Raw genomic sequence first — 15,449 nt, 5'->3', positions numbered from 1 at the left:
CCCACTCTGTCAATGCAACACACCCAGGGAAGAGCAGACTGACCCTACACTGTCAATGCAACACACCCAGGGAAGAGCAGACTGACCCCACCCAGACAATGTAACCCACTCAGGGAAGAGCAGACTGACCCCACTCTGTCAATGTAACACACCCAGGGAAGAGCAGACTGACCCCACTCTGTCAGTGTAACACACCCAGGGAAGAGCAGACTAACCCCACTCTATCAATGTAACCCACCCAGTGAAGAGCAGACTGACCCCTCTCCCTCCATGTAACTCACCCAGGGAAGAGCAGACTGACCCTATTCTGTCAATTTAACCCACCCAGGGAAGAGCATACTGACCGCACTCAGTCAATGTAACCCACCCAGGGAAGAGCAGACTGACCCCACTCTGTCATTATCACAGACCCAGGGAAGAGCAGACTCACCCAACTCTGACAATGTAACACACCCAGGGGAGACCAGAGTGACCATTCTATCTCAATGTAACTCAACTAGGGAAGAACAGACTGACCCCAATCTGTCAAAGTAACACACTCAGGGAAGAGCATACTCTTCCCACTCTGTCAAAGTTACACACTCAGGGAAGAGCAGACTGACCTCACTCTGTCAATGTAACACACCCAGGGAAGAGCAGACTGTCCCCACTCTGTCAATGTAACACACCCAGGGAAGAGCAGACTGACCCCACTCTGTCAATGTAACACACCCAGGGAAGAGCAGACTGTCCCCACTCTGTCAATGTAACACACCCAGGTAAGAGCAGACTGACCCCACTCCATCAATGTAACACACCCGGGGAAGAGCAGACTGACCCCACTCTGTCAATATCACAGACCCTGGGAAGAGCAGACTGACCCCCCTCTGTCAATGTAACGCACCCAGGGAAGAGCAGACAGACCCTACACTGTCAATGCAACACACCCAGGGAAGAGCAGACTGACCCCACTCTGACAATGTAACCCACCCAGGGAAGAGCAGACTGACCCCACTCTGTCAATGTAACACACCCAGGGAAGAGCGGACTGACCCCACTCTGTCAATGTAACCCACCCAGTGAAGAGCAGACTGACCCCTCTCCCTCCATGTAACTCACCCAGGGAAAAGCAGACTGACCCCATTCTGTCAATGTAACCCACCCAGGGAAGAGCAGACTGACCGCACTCAGTCAATGTAACCCACTCAGGGAAGAGCAAACCGACCCCACTCTGTCATTATCACAGACCCAGGGAAGAGCAGACTCACCCAACTCTGTCAATGTAACACACCCAGGGGAGACCAGAGTGACCCCTCTCTCTCAATGTAACTGACCTAGGGAAGAACAGACTGACCCCACTCTGTCAAAGTAACACACTCAGCGAAGAGCAGACTCTTCCCACTCTGTCAAAGTAACACACTCAGGAAAGAGCAAACTGACCTCACTCTGTCAATGTAACACACCCAGGGAAGAGCAGACTGACCCCACTCTGTCAATGTAACACACCCAGGGAAGAGCAGACTGACCCCACTCTGTCAATATCACAGACCCTGGGAAGAGCAGACTGACCCCCCTCTGTCAATGTAACGCACCCAGGGAAGAGCAGACAGACCCTACACTGTCAATGCAACACACCCAGGGAAGAGCAGACTGACCCCACTCTGACAATGTAACCCACCCAGGGAAGAGCAGACTGACCCCACTCTGTCAATGTAACACACCCAGGGAAGAGCGGACTGACCCCACTCTGTCAATGTAACCCACCCAGTGAAGAGCAGACTGACCCCTCTCCCTCCATGTAACTCACCCAGGGAAAAGCAGACTGACCCCATTCTGTCAATGTAACCCACCCAGGGAAGAGCAGACTGACCGCACTCAGTCAATGTAACCCACTCAGGGAAGAGCAAACCGACCCCACTCTGTCATTATCACAGACCCAGGGAAGAGCAGACTCACCCAACTCTGTCAATGTAACACACCCAGGGGAGACCAGAGTGACCCCTCTCTCTCAATGTAACTGACCTAGGGAAGAACAGACTGACCCCACTCTGTCAAATTAACACACTCAGCGAAGAGCAGACTCTTCCCACTCTGTCAAAGTAACACACTCAGGAAAGAGCAAACTGACCTCACTCTGTCAATGTAACACACCCAGGGAAGAGCAGACTGTCCCCACTCTGTCAATGTAACACACCCAGGGAAGAGCAGACTGACCCCACTCTGTCAATGTAACACACCCAGGGAAGAGCAGACTGACCCCTCTCCCTCCGTGTAACTCACCCAGGGAAGAGCAGACTGACCCCACTCTTTCAATGTAACACACCCAGGGAAGAGCGGACTGACCCCACTCCATCAATGAAACACACCCGGGGAAGAGCTGACTGACCCCACCCTGTCAATATAACGCACCCAGGGAAGAGCAGACAGACCCCACTCTGTCAATGTAACACACCCAGGGAAGAGCAGACTGACCCCACTCTGTGAATGTAACACAACAAGGGAAGGGCAGACTGACCCCACTCTGTCAATGTAACATACTCAGGGAATAGCAGTCTGACCCCACTCTGTCAATGTATCACACCCAGGGGAGAGCGGACTGACCCCACTCTGTCAATGGAACCCACCCAGTGAAGAGCAGACTGACCCCTCTCCCTCCATGTAACTCACCCAGGGAAGAGCAGACTGACCCCAATCGGTCAATGTGACACTCTCAGTGAAGAGCAGACTGACCCCACTCTGTCAATGTGTCACTCTCAGCGAAGAGCAGATTGACCGCACTCTGTCAATGTGAGACTCTCAGGGAAGAGCAGACTTACCCCACTCTGTCAAAGTAACACACCCAGGGAAGAACAGACTGACCCCACTCTGTCAATGTAACACACCCAGGGAAGAGCAGACTGACCCCACTCTGTCAATGCAACTTACACAGGGAAGATCAGACTGACCCCACTCTGTCAATGCAACACACCCAGGGAAGAGCAGACTGACCCCACTCTGTCAATGTAACACACCCAGGGAAGAGCAGACTGACCCCACCCTGTCAATGTAACACACCCAGGGAAGAGCAGACACACCCCACTCTGTCAATGTAACATACTCAGGGTATAGCAGTCTGACCCCACTCTGTCAATGTATCACACCCAGGAAGGAGCAGACTGAACCAACCCTGTCAATGTAACTCACCCAGGGAAGAGCAGACTGACCTCACTCTGTCAATGTTACACACCGCGGGAAGAGCAGACTGACCCCACTCTGTCAATGTAACACACCCAAGGAAGAGCAGTCTGACCCCACTCTGTCATTGTAACACAGCCAGTGAAGATCAGACTGACCCCTCTCTGTCAATGGAACACACTCAGGGAAGAGCAGACTGACCTCACTCTGTCAATGTAACACACCGAGGGAAGAGCAGACTGTCCCCACTCTGTCAATGTAACACACCCAGGGAAGAGCAGACTGACCCCACTCTGTAAATGTAACACACCCAGGGAAGACCAGACTGACCCCTCTCCCTCCGTGTAACTCACCCAGGGAATAGCAGACTGACCTTACTCTTTCAATGTAACACACCCAGGGAAGAGCAGACTGACCCCACTCTGTCAATGCAACACACCAAGGGGAGAGCAGTCTGACCCCTCTCTCTGCATGTAACTCACCCAGGGAAGATAGACTGACCCCACCCTGTCAATGTAACACACCCAGGGAAAAGCAGACTGACCCCACTCTGTCAATGTAACACACCCAGGGAAGAGCAGACTGACCCCACTCTGTCAATATCACAGACCCTGGGAAGAGCAGACTGACCCCCCTCTGTCAATGTAACACACCCAGGGAAGAGCAGACTGTCCCTACACTGTCAATGCAACACACCCAGGGAAGAGCAGACTGACCCCACTCTGACAATGTAACACACCCAGGGAAGAGCAGACTGACCCCACTCTGTCAATGTAACACACCCAGGGAAGAGCGGACTGACCCCACTCTGTCAATGTAACCCACCCAGTGAAGAGCAGACTGACCCCTCTCCCTCCATGTAACTCACCCAGGGAAAAGCAGACTGACCCCATTCTGTCAATGTAACCCACCCAGGGAAGAGCAGACTGACCGCACTCAGTCAATGTAACCCACTCAGGGAAGAGCAGACTGACCCCACTCTGTCATTATCACAGACCCAGGGAAGAGCAGACTCACCCAACTCTGTCAATGTAACACACCCAGGGGAGACCAGAGTGACCCCTCTCTCTCAATGTAACTGACCTAGGGAAGAACAGACTGACCCCACTCTGTCAAAGTAACACACTCAGGGAAGGGCAGACTCTTCCCACTCTGTCAAAGTAACACACTCAGGGAAGAGCAGACTGACCCCACCCTGTCAATGTAACACACCCAGGGAAAAGCAGACTGACCCCACTCTGTCAATGTAACACACCCAGGGAAGAGCAGACTGACCCCACTCTGTCAATATCACAGACCCTGGGAAGAGCAGACTGACCCCCCTCTGTCAATGTAACACACCCAGGGAAGAGCAGACTGTCCCTACACTGTCAATGCAACACACCCAGGGAAGAGCAGACTGACCCCACTCTGACAATGTAACACACCCAGGGAAGAGCAGACTGACCCCACTCTGTCAATGTAACACACCCAGGGAAGAGCGGACTGACCCCACTCTGTCAATGTAACCCACCCAGTGAAGAGCAGACTGACCCCTCTCCCTCCATGTAACTCACCCAGGGAAAAGCAGACTGACCCCATTCTGTCAATGTAACCCACCCAGGGAAGAGCAGACTGACCGCACTCAGTCAATGTAACCCACTCAGGGAAGAGCAGACCGACCCCACTCTGTCATTATCACAGACCCAGGGAAGAGCAGACTCACCCAACTCTGTCAATGTAACACACCCAGGGGAGACCAGAGTGACCCCTCTCTCTCAATGTAACTGACCTAGGGAAGAACAGACTGACCCCACTCTGTCAAAGTAACACACTCAGGGAAGGGCAGACTCTTCCCACTCTGTCAAAGTAACACACTCAGGGAAGAGCAGACTGACCTCACTCTGTCAATGTAACACACCCAGGGAAGAGCAGACTGTCCCCACTCTGTCAATGTAACACACCCAGGGAAGAGCAGACTGACCCAACACTGTCAATGTAACACACCCAGGGAAGAGCAGACTGACCCCTCTCCCTCCGTGTAACTCACCCAGGGAAGAGCAGACTGACCCCACTCTTTCAATGTAACACACCCAGGGAAGAGCAGATGACCCCACTCCATCAATGTAACACACCTGGGGAAGAGCAGACTGACCCCACCCTGTCAATATAACGCACCCAGGGAAGAGCAGACAGACCCCACTCTGTCAATGTAACACACCCAGGGAAGAACAGACTGACCCCACTCTGTCAATGTAACACACCCAGGGAAGAGCAGACTGACCCCACTCTGTCAATGCAACACACCCAGGGAAGAGCAGACTGACCCCACTCTGTCAATGTAACACACCCAGGGAAGAGCAGATTGACCCACCTCTGTCAATGTAACACACCCAGTGAAGAGCAGACTGACCCCACTCTGTCAGTGTAACACACCCAGGGAAGAGCAGACTGACCCCACTCTGTCAAAGTAACAAACCCAGAGAAGCGCAGACTGACCCCACTCTGCCAATGTAACACACCCAGAGAAGAGCGGACTGACCCCACTCTGTCAAAGTAACCCACCCAGTGAAGAGCAGACTGACCCCTCTCCCTCCATGTAAACCACCCAGGGAAGAGCAGACTGACCGCACTCTGTCAATGTCACACACCCAGGGAAGAGCAGACTGACCCCAATCTGTCAATGTGACACTCTCAGTGAAGAGCAGACTGACCCCACTCTGTCAATGTGACACTCTCAGCGAAGAGCAGATTGACCGCACTCTGTCAATGTGAGACTCTCAGGGAAGAGGAGACTGACCCCACTCTGTCAAAGTAACACACCCAGGGAAGAACAGACTGACCCCACTCTGTCAATGTAACCCACCCAGGGAAGAGCAGACTGACCCCACTCTGTCAATGCAACACACCCAGGGAAGAGCAGACTGACCTCACACTGTCAATGTAACACACCCAAGTAAGAGCTGACTGACCCCACTCTGTCAATGTAACACACCCAGGGAAGAGCAGTCTGACCCCACTCTATCAATGTAACACACCCAAGGAAGAGTAGACTGACCCCACTCTGTCAATGTAACCCACCCAGGGAAGAGCAGACTGACCCCACTCTGTCAATGCAACACACCCAGGGAAGAGCAGACTGACCCCACTCTGTCAATGTAACACACCAAGGGAAGCGCAGACTGACCCCACCCTGTCAATGTAACACACCCAGGGAAGAGCAGACACACCCCACTCTGTCAATGTAACATACTCAGGGAATAGCAGTCTGACCCCACTCTGTCAATGTATCACACCCAGGGGAGAGCAGACTGAACCAACCCTGTCAATGTAACTCACCCAGGGAAGAGCAGACTGACCTCACTCTGTCAATGTTACACACTGCGGGAAGAGCAGACTGACCCCACTCTGTCAATGTAACACACCCAAGGAAGAGCAGTCTGACCCCACTCTGTCATTGTAACAAAGCCAGGGAAGAGCAGACTGACCCCTCTCTGTCAATGTAACACACTCAGGGAAGAGCAGACTGACCTCCATCTGTCAATGTAACACACCCAGGGAAGAGCAGACTGTCCCCACTCTGTCAATGTAACACACCCAGGGAAGAGCAGACTGACCCCACTCTGTCAATGTAACACACCCAGGGAAGACCAGACTGACCCCTCTCCCTCCGTGTAACTCACCCAGGGAATAGCAGACTGACCCCACTCTTTCAATGTAACACACCCAGGGAAGAGCAGACTGACCCCACTCTGTCAATGCAACACACCCAGAGGAGAGCAGACTGACCCCTCTCTCTCCATGTAACTCACCCAGGGAAGATAGACTGACCCCACCCTGTCAATGTAACACACCCAGGGAAAAGCAGACTGACCCCACTCTGTCAATGTAACACACCCAGGGAAGAGCAGACTGACCCCAATCTGTCAATATCACAGACCCTAGGAAGAGCAGACTGACCCCCCTCTGTCAATGTAACACACCCAGGGAAGAGCAGACTGACCCTACACTGTAAATGCAACACACCTAGGGAAGAGCAGACTGACCCCACTCTGACAATGTAACCCATCCAGGGAAGAGCAGACTGACCCCACTCTGTCAATGTAACAGACCCAGGGAAGAGCAGACTGACCCCACTCTGTCAGTGTAACACACCCAGGGAAGAGCAGACTGACCCCACTCTGTCAATGTAACACACCCAGGGAAGAGCAGACTGACCCCTCTCTGTCAATGTAACACACTCAGGGAAGAGCAGACTGTCCCCACTCTGTCAATGCAACACACCCAGGGAAGAGCAGACTGGCCCCACTCTGTCAATGTAACACACCCCTGGAAGACCAGACTGACCCCTCTCCCTCCGTGTAACTCACCCAGGGAATAGCAGACTGACCCCACTCTTTCAATGCAACACACCCAGGGGAGAGCAGACTGACCCCTCTCTCTCCATGTAACTCACCCAGGGAAGATAGACTGACCCCACCCTGTCAATGTAACACACCCAGGGAAAAGTAGACTGACCCCACTCTGTCAATGTAACACACCCAGGGAAGAGCAGACTGATACAAACTGTCAATATCACAGACCCAGGGAAGAGCAGACTGACCCCCCTCTGTCAATGTAACACACCCAGGGAAGAGCAGACTGACCCTACACTGTCAATGCAACACACCCAGGGAAGAGCAGACTGACCCCACTCTGACAATGTAACCCAACCAGGGAAGAGCAGACTGACCCCACTCTGTCAATGTAACACACCAGGGAAGAGCAGACTGACCCCACTCTGTCAATGTAACACACCCAGGGAAGAGCGGACTGACCCCACTCTGTCAATGTAACCCACCCAGTGAAGAGCAGACTGACCCCTCTCCCTCCATGTAACTCACCCAGGGAAAAGCAGACTGACCCCATTCTGTCAATGTAACCCACCCAGGGAAGATCAGACTGACCGCACTCAGTCAATGTAACCCACCCAGGGAAGAGCAGACTGCCCCCACTCTGTCAATGTAACACACCCAGGGAAGAGCAGACTGACCCAACTCTGTCAATGTAACACACCCAGGGAAGAGCAGACTGACCCCTCTCCCTCCGTGTAACCCACCCAGGGAAGAGCAGACTGACACCACTCTTTCAATGTAACACACCCAGGGAAGAGCAGACTGACCCCACTCCATCAATGTAACACACCCAGGGAAGAGCAGACAGACCCCACTCTGTCAATGTAACACACCCAGGGAAGAGCAGACTGACCCCACTCTGTCAATGCAACACACCCAGGGAAGAGCAGACTGACCCCACTCTGTCAATGTAACACACTCAGGGAAGAGCAGATTGACCCACCGCTGTCAATGTAACACACCCAGGGAAGAGCAGACTGACCCCACTCTGTCAGTGTAACACACCCAGAGAAGAGCAGACTGACCCCACTCTGACAAAGTAACAAACCCAGAGAAGCGCAGACTGACCCCACTCTGTCAATGTAACACACCCAGAGAAGAGCGGACTGTCCCCACTCAGTCAATGTAACCCACCCAGTGAAGAGCAGACTGACCCCTCTCCCTCCATGTAACTCACCCAGGGAAGAGCAAACTGACCGCACTCTGTCAATGTAACACACCCAGGGAAGAGCAGACTGACCCCACTCTGTCAATGTAACACACCCAGGGAAGACCAGACTGACCCCTCTCCCTCCGTGTAACTCACCCAGGGAATAGCAGACTGACCCCACTCTTTCAATGTCACACACCCAGGGAAGAGCAGACTGACCCCAATCTGTCAATGTGACACTCTCAGTGAAGAGCAGACTGACCCCACTCTGTCAATGTGAGACTCTCAGGGAAGAGCAGACTGACCACACTCTGTCAAAGTAACACACCCAGGGAAGAACAGACTGACCCCACTCTGTCAATGTAACCCACCCAGGGAAGAGCAGACTGACCCCACTCTGTCAATGCAACATACCCAGGGAAGATCAGACTGACCCCACTCTGTCAATGCAACACACCCAGGGAAGAGCAGACTGTCCCCACTCTGTCAATGTAACACACCCAGGGAAGAGCAGACTGACCCCACTCTGTCAATGTAACACACCCAGGGAAGAGCAGACTGACCCCTCTCCCTCCGTGTAACTCACCCAGGGAAGAGCAGACTGACCCCACTCTTTCAATGTAACACACCCAGGGAAGAGCAGACTGACCCCACTCCATCAATGTAACACACCCGGGGAAGAGCAGACTGACCCCACCCTGTCAATATAACGCACCCAGGGAAGAGCAGACAGACCCCACTCTGTCAATGTAACACACCCAGGGAAGAGCAGACTGACCCCACTCTGTGAATGTAACACAACCAGGGAAGGGCAGACTGACCCCACTCTGTCAATGTAACATACTCAGGGAATAGCAGTCTGACCCCACTCTGTCAATGTATCACACCCAGGGGAGAGCGGACTGACCCCACTCTGTCAATGGAACCCACCCAGTGAAGAGCAGACTGACCCCTCTCCCTCCATGTAACTCACCCAGGGAAGAGCAGACTGACCGCACTCTGTCAATGTCACACACCCAGGGAAGAGCAGACTGACCCCAATCTGTCAATGTGACACTCTCAGTGAAGAGCAGACTGACCCCACTCTGTCAATGTGTCACTCTCAGCGAAGAGCAGATTGACCGCACTCTGTCAATGTGAGACTCTCAGGGAAGAGCAGACTGACCCCACTCTGTCAAAGTAACACACCCAGGGAAGAACAGACTGACCCCACTCTGTCAATGTAACACACCCAGGGAAGAGCAGACTGACCCCACTCTGTCAATGCAACTTACACAGGGAAGATCAGACTGACCCCACTCTGTCAATGCAACACACCCAGGGAAGAGCAGACTGACCCCACTCTGTCAATGTAACACACCCAGGGAAGAGCAGACTGACTCCACCCTGTCAATGTAACACACCCAGGGAAGAGCAGACACACCCCACTCTGTCAATGTAACATACTCAGAGTATAGCAGTCTGACCCCACTCTGTCAATGTATCACACCCAGGGGAGAGCAGACTGAACCAACCCTGTCAAAGTAACTCACCCAGGGAAGAGCAGACTGACCTCACTCTGTCAATGTTACACACCGCGGGAAGAGCAGACTGATCCCACTCTGTCAATGTAACACACCCAAGGAAGAGCAGTCTGACCCCACTCTGTCATTGTAACACAGCCAGGGAAGAGCAGACTGACCCCTCTCTGTCAATGTAAAACACCCAGGGAAGAGCAGACTGACCCCACTCTGTCAATGTAACACACCCAGGGAAGACCAGACTGACCCCTCTCCCTCCGTGTAACTCACCCAGGGAATAGCAGACTGACCCCACTCTTTCAATGTAACACACCCAGGGAAGAGCAGACTGACCCCACTCTGTCAATGCAACACACCCAGGGGAGAGCAGTCTGACCCCTCTCTCTCCATGTAACTCACCCAGGGAAGATAGACTGACCCCACCCTGTCAATGTAACACACCCAGGGAAAAGCAGACTGACCCCACTCTGTCAATGTAACACACGCAGGGAAGAGCAGACTGACCCCACTCTGTCAATATCACAGACCCTGGGAAGAGCAGACTGACCCCCCTCTGTCAATGTAACACACCCAGGGAAGAGCAGACTGTCCCTACACTGTCAATGCAACACACCCAGGGAAGAGCAGACTGACCCCACTCTGACAATGTAACACACCCAGGGAAGAGCAGACTGACCCAACACTGTCAATGTAACACACCCAGGGAAGAGCAGACTGACCCCACTCTGTCTATATAACCCACCCAGGGAAGACCAGACTGACCCCACTCTGTCAATGTAACACACCCAGGGAAGAGCAGACCGACCCCACTCTGACAATGTAACCCCACCAGGGAAGAGCAGACTGACCCCACTCTGTCTATATAACCCACCCAGGGAAGACCAGACTGACCCCACTCTGTCAATGTAACACACCCAGGGAAGAGCAGACTGACCCCACTCTGTCAGTGTAACACACCCAGGGAAGAGCAGACTGACCCCACTCTGTCAATGTAACACACCCAGGGAAGAGCGGACTGACCCCACTCTGTCAATGTAACCCACCCAGTGAAGAGCAGACTGACCCCTCTCACTCCATGTAACTCACCCAGGGAAAAGCAGACTGATCCCATTCTGTCAATGTAACCCACCCAGGGAAGAGCAGACTGACCGCACTCAGTCAATGTAACCCACTCAGGGAAGAGCAGACTGACCCCACTCTGTCATTATCACAGACCCAGGGAAGAGCAGACTCACCCAACTCTGTCAATGTAACACACCCAGGGGAGACCAGAGTGACCCCTCTCTCTCAATGTAACTGACCTAGGGAAGAACAGACTGACCCCACTCTGTCAAAGTAACACACTCAGGGAAGGGCAGACTCTTCCCACTCTGTCAAAGTAACACACTCAGGGAAGAGCAGACTGACCTCACTCTGTAAATGTAACACACCCAGGGAAGAGCAGACTGTCCCCACTCTGTCAATGTAACACGCCCAGGGAAGAGCAGACTGACCCAACACTGTCAATGTAACACACCCAGGGAAGAGCAGACTGACCCCTCTCCCTCCGTGTAACTCACCCAGGGAAGAGCAGACTGACTCCACTCTTTCAATGTAACACACCCAGGGAAGAGCAGATGACCCCACTCCATCAATGTAACACACCTGGGGAAGAGCAGACTGACCCCACCCTGTCAATATAACGCACCCAGGGAAGAGCAGACAGACCCCACTCTGTCAATGTAACACACCCAGGGAAGAACAGACTGACCCCACTCTGTCAATGTAACACACCCAGGGAAGAGCAGACTGACCCCACTCTGTCAATGCAACACACCCAGGGAAGAGCAGACTGACCCCACTCTGTCAATGTAACACACCCAGGGAAGAGCAGATTGACCCACCTCTGTCAATGTAACACACCCAGTGAAGAGCAGACTGACCCCACTCTGTCAGTGTAACACACCCAGGGAAGAGCAGACTGACCCCACTCTGTCAAAGTAACAAACCCAGAGAAGCGCAGACTGACCCCACTCTGCCAATGTAACACACCCAGAGAAGAGCGGACTGACCCCACTCTGTCAAAGTAACCCACCCAGTGAAGAGCAGACTGACCCCTCTCCCTCCATGTAACCCACCCAGGGAAGAGCTGACTGACCGCATTCTGTCAATGTCACACACCCAGGGAAGAGCAGACTGACCCCAATCTGTCAATGTGACACTCTCAGTGAAGAGCAGACTGACACCACTCTGTCAATGTGACACTCTCAGCGAAGAGCAGATTGACCGCACTCTGTCAATGTGAGACTCTCAGGGAAGAGCAGACTGACCCCACTCTGTCAAAGTAACACACCCAGGGAAGAACAGACTGACCCCACTCTGTCAATGTAACCCACCCAGGGAAGAGCAGACTGACCCCACTCTGTCAATGCAACACACCCAGGGAAGAGCAGACTGACCCCACTCTGTCAATGTAACACACCAAGGGAAGAGCAGACTGACCCCACCCTGTCAATGTAACACACCCAGGGAAGAGCAGACACACCCCACTCTGTCAATGTAACATACTCAGGGAATAGCAGTCTGACCCCACTCTGTCAATGTATCACACCCAGGGGAGAGCAGACTGAACCAACCCTGTCAATGTAACTCACCCAGGGAAGAGCAGACTGACCTCACTCTGTCAATGTTACACACTGCGGGAAGAGCAGACTGACCCCACTCTGTCAATGTAACACACCCAAGGAAGAGCAGTCTGACCCCACTCTGTCATTGTAACACAGCAAGGGAAGAGCAGACTGACCCCTCTCTGTCAATGTAACACACTCAGGGAAGAGCAGACTGACCTCACTCTGTCAATGTAACACACCCAGGGAAGAGCAGACTGTCCCCACTCTGTCAATATAACACACCCAGGGAATAGCAGACTGACCCCACTCTTTCAATGTAACACACCCAGGGAAGAGCAGACTGACCCCACTCTGTCAATGCAACACACCCAGGGAAGAGCAGACTGACCCCTCTCTCTCCATGTAACTCACCCAAAGAAGATAGACTGACCCCACCCTGTCAATGTAACACACCCAGGGAAAAGCAGACTGACCCCACTGTGTCAATGTAACACACCCAGGGAAGAGCAGACTGACCCCACTCTGTCAATATCACAGACCCTGCGAAGAGCAGACTGAACCCCCTCTGTCAATGTAACACACCCAGGGAAGAGCAGACTGACCCTACACTGTCAATGCAACACACCTAGGGAAGAGCAGACTGACCCCACTCTGACAATGTAACCCACCCAGGGAAGATCAGACTGACCCCACTCTGTCAATGTAACAGACCCAGGGAAGAGCAGACTGACCCCAATCTGTCAGTGTAACACACCCAGGGAAGAGCAGACTGACCCTACTCTGTCAATGTAACACACCCAGGGAAGAGCGGACAGACCCCACTCTGTCAATGCAACATACCCAGGGAAGATCAGACTGACCCCACTCTGTCAATGCAACACACCCAGGGAAGAGCAGACTGACCCAACTCTGTCAATGTAACACACCCAGGGAAGAGCAGACTGACCCCACCCTGTCAATGTAACACACCCAGGGAAGAGCAGACACACCCCACTCTGTCAATGTAACATACTCAGGGAATAGCAGTCTGACCCCACTCTGTCAATGTATCACACCCAGGGGAGAGCAGACTGAACCAACCCAGTCAATGTAACTGACCCAGGGAAGAGCAGACTGACCTCACTCTGTCAATGTTACACACCGCGGGAAGAATAGACTGACCCCACTCTGTCAATGTAACACACCCAAGGAAGAGCAGTCTGACCCCACTATGTCATTGTAACACAGCCAGGGAAGAGCAGACTGTCTCCACTCTGTCAATTTATCACACCCAGGGAAGAGCAGACTGACCGCACTCTGTCAATGTGAGACTCTCAGGGAAGAGCAGACTGACCCCACTCTGTCAAAGTAACACACCCAGGGAAGAACAGACTGACCCCACTCTGTCAATGTAACCCACCCAGGGAAGAGCAGACTGACCCCACTCTGTCAATGCAACACACCCAGGGAAGAGCAGACTGACCCCACTCTGTCAATGTAACACACCAAGGGAAGAGCAGACTGACCCCACCCTGTCAATGTAACACACCCAGGGAAGAGCAGTCACACCCCACTCTGTCAATGTAACATACTCAGGGAATAGCAGTCTGACCCCACTCTGTCAATGTATCACACCCAGGGGAGAGCAGACTGAACCAACCCTGTCAATGTAACTCACCCAGGGAAGAGCAGACTGACCTCACTCTGTCAATGTTACACACTGCGGGAAGAGCAGACTGACCCCACTCTGTCAATGTAACACACCCAAGGAAGAGCAGTCTGACCCCACTCTGTCATTGTAACACAGCAAGGGAAGAGCAGACTGACCCCTCTCTGTCAATGTAACACACTCAGGGAAGAGCAGACTGACCTCACTCTGTCAATGTAACACACCCAGGGAAGAGCAGACTGTCCCCACTCTGTCAATGTAACACACCCAGGGAAGAGCAGACTGACCCCACTCTGTCAATGTAACACACCCAGGGAAGACCAGACTGACCCCTCTCCCTCCGTGTAACTCACCCAGGGAATAGCAGACTGACCCCACTCTTTCAATGTAACACACCCAGGGAAGTGCAGACTGACCCCACTCTGTCAATGCAACACACCCAGGGAAGAGCAGACTGACCCCTCTCTCTCCATGTAACTCACCCAGGGAAGATAGACTGACCCCACCCTGTCAATGTAACACACCCAGGGAAAAGCAGACTGAACCCCCTCTGTCAATGTAACACACCCAGGGAAGAGCAGACTGACCCTACACTGCCAATGCAACACACCTAGGGAAGAGCAGACTGACCCCACTCTGACAATGTAACCCACACTGGGAAGAGCAGACTGACCCCACTCTGTCAATGTAACAGACCCAGGGAAGAGCAGACTGACCCCAATCTGTCAGTGTAACACACCCAGGGAAGAGCAGACTGACCCTACTCTGTCAATGTAACACACCCAGGGAAGAGCGGACAGACCCCACTCTGTCAATGCAACATACCCAGGGAAGATCAGACTGACCCCACTCTGTCAATGCAACACACCCAGGGAAGAGCAGACTGACCCAACTCTGTCAATGTAACACACCCAGGGAAGAGCAGACTGACCCCACCCTGTCAATGTAACACACCCAGGGAAGAGCAGACACACCCCACTCTGTCAATGTTACATA

Source organism: Chiloscyllium punctatum, chromosome 28 (assembly GCF_047496795.1).
Source record: "Chiloscyllium punctatum isolate Juve2018m chromosome 28, sChiPun1.3, whole genome shotgun sequence".
NCBI lineage: Eukaryota > Metazoa > Chordata > Chondrichthyes > Orectolobiformes > Hemiscylliidae > Chiloscyllium > Chiloscyllium punctatum.
Note: the sequence above shows the minus strand (reverse complement) of the source record.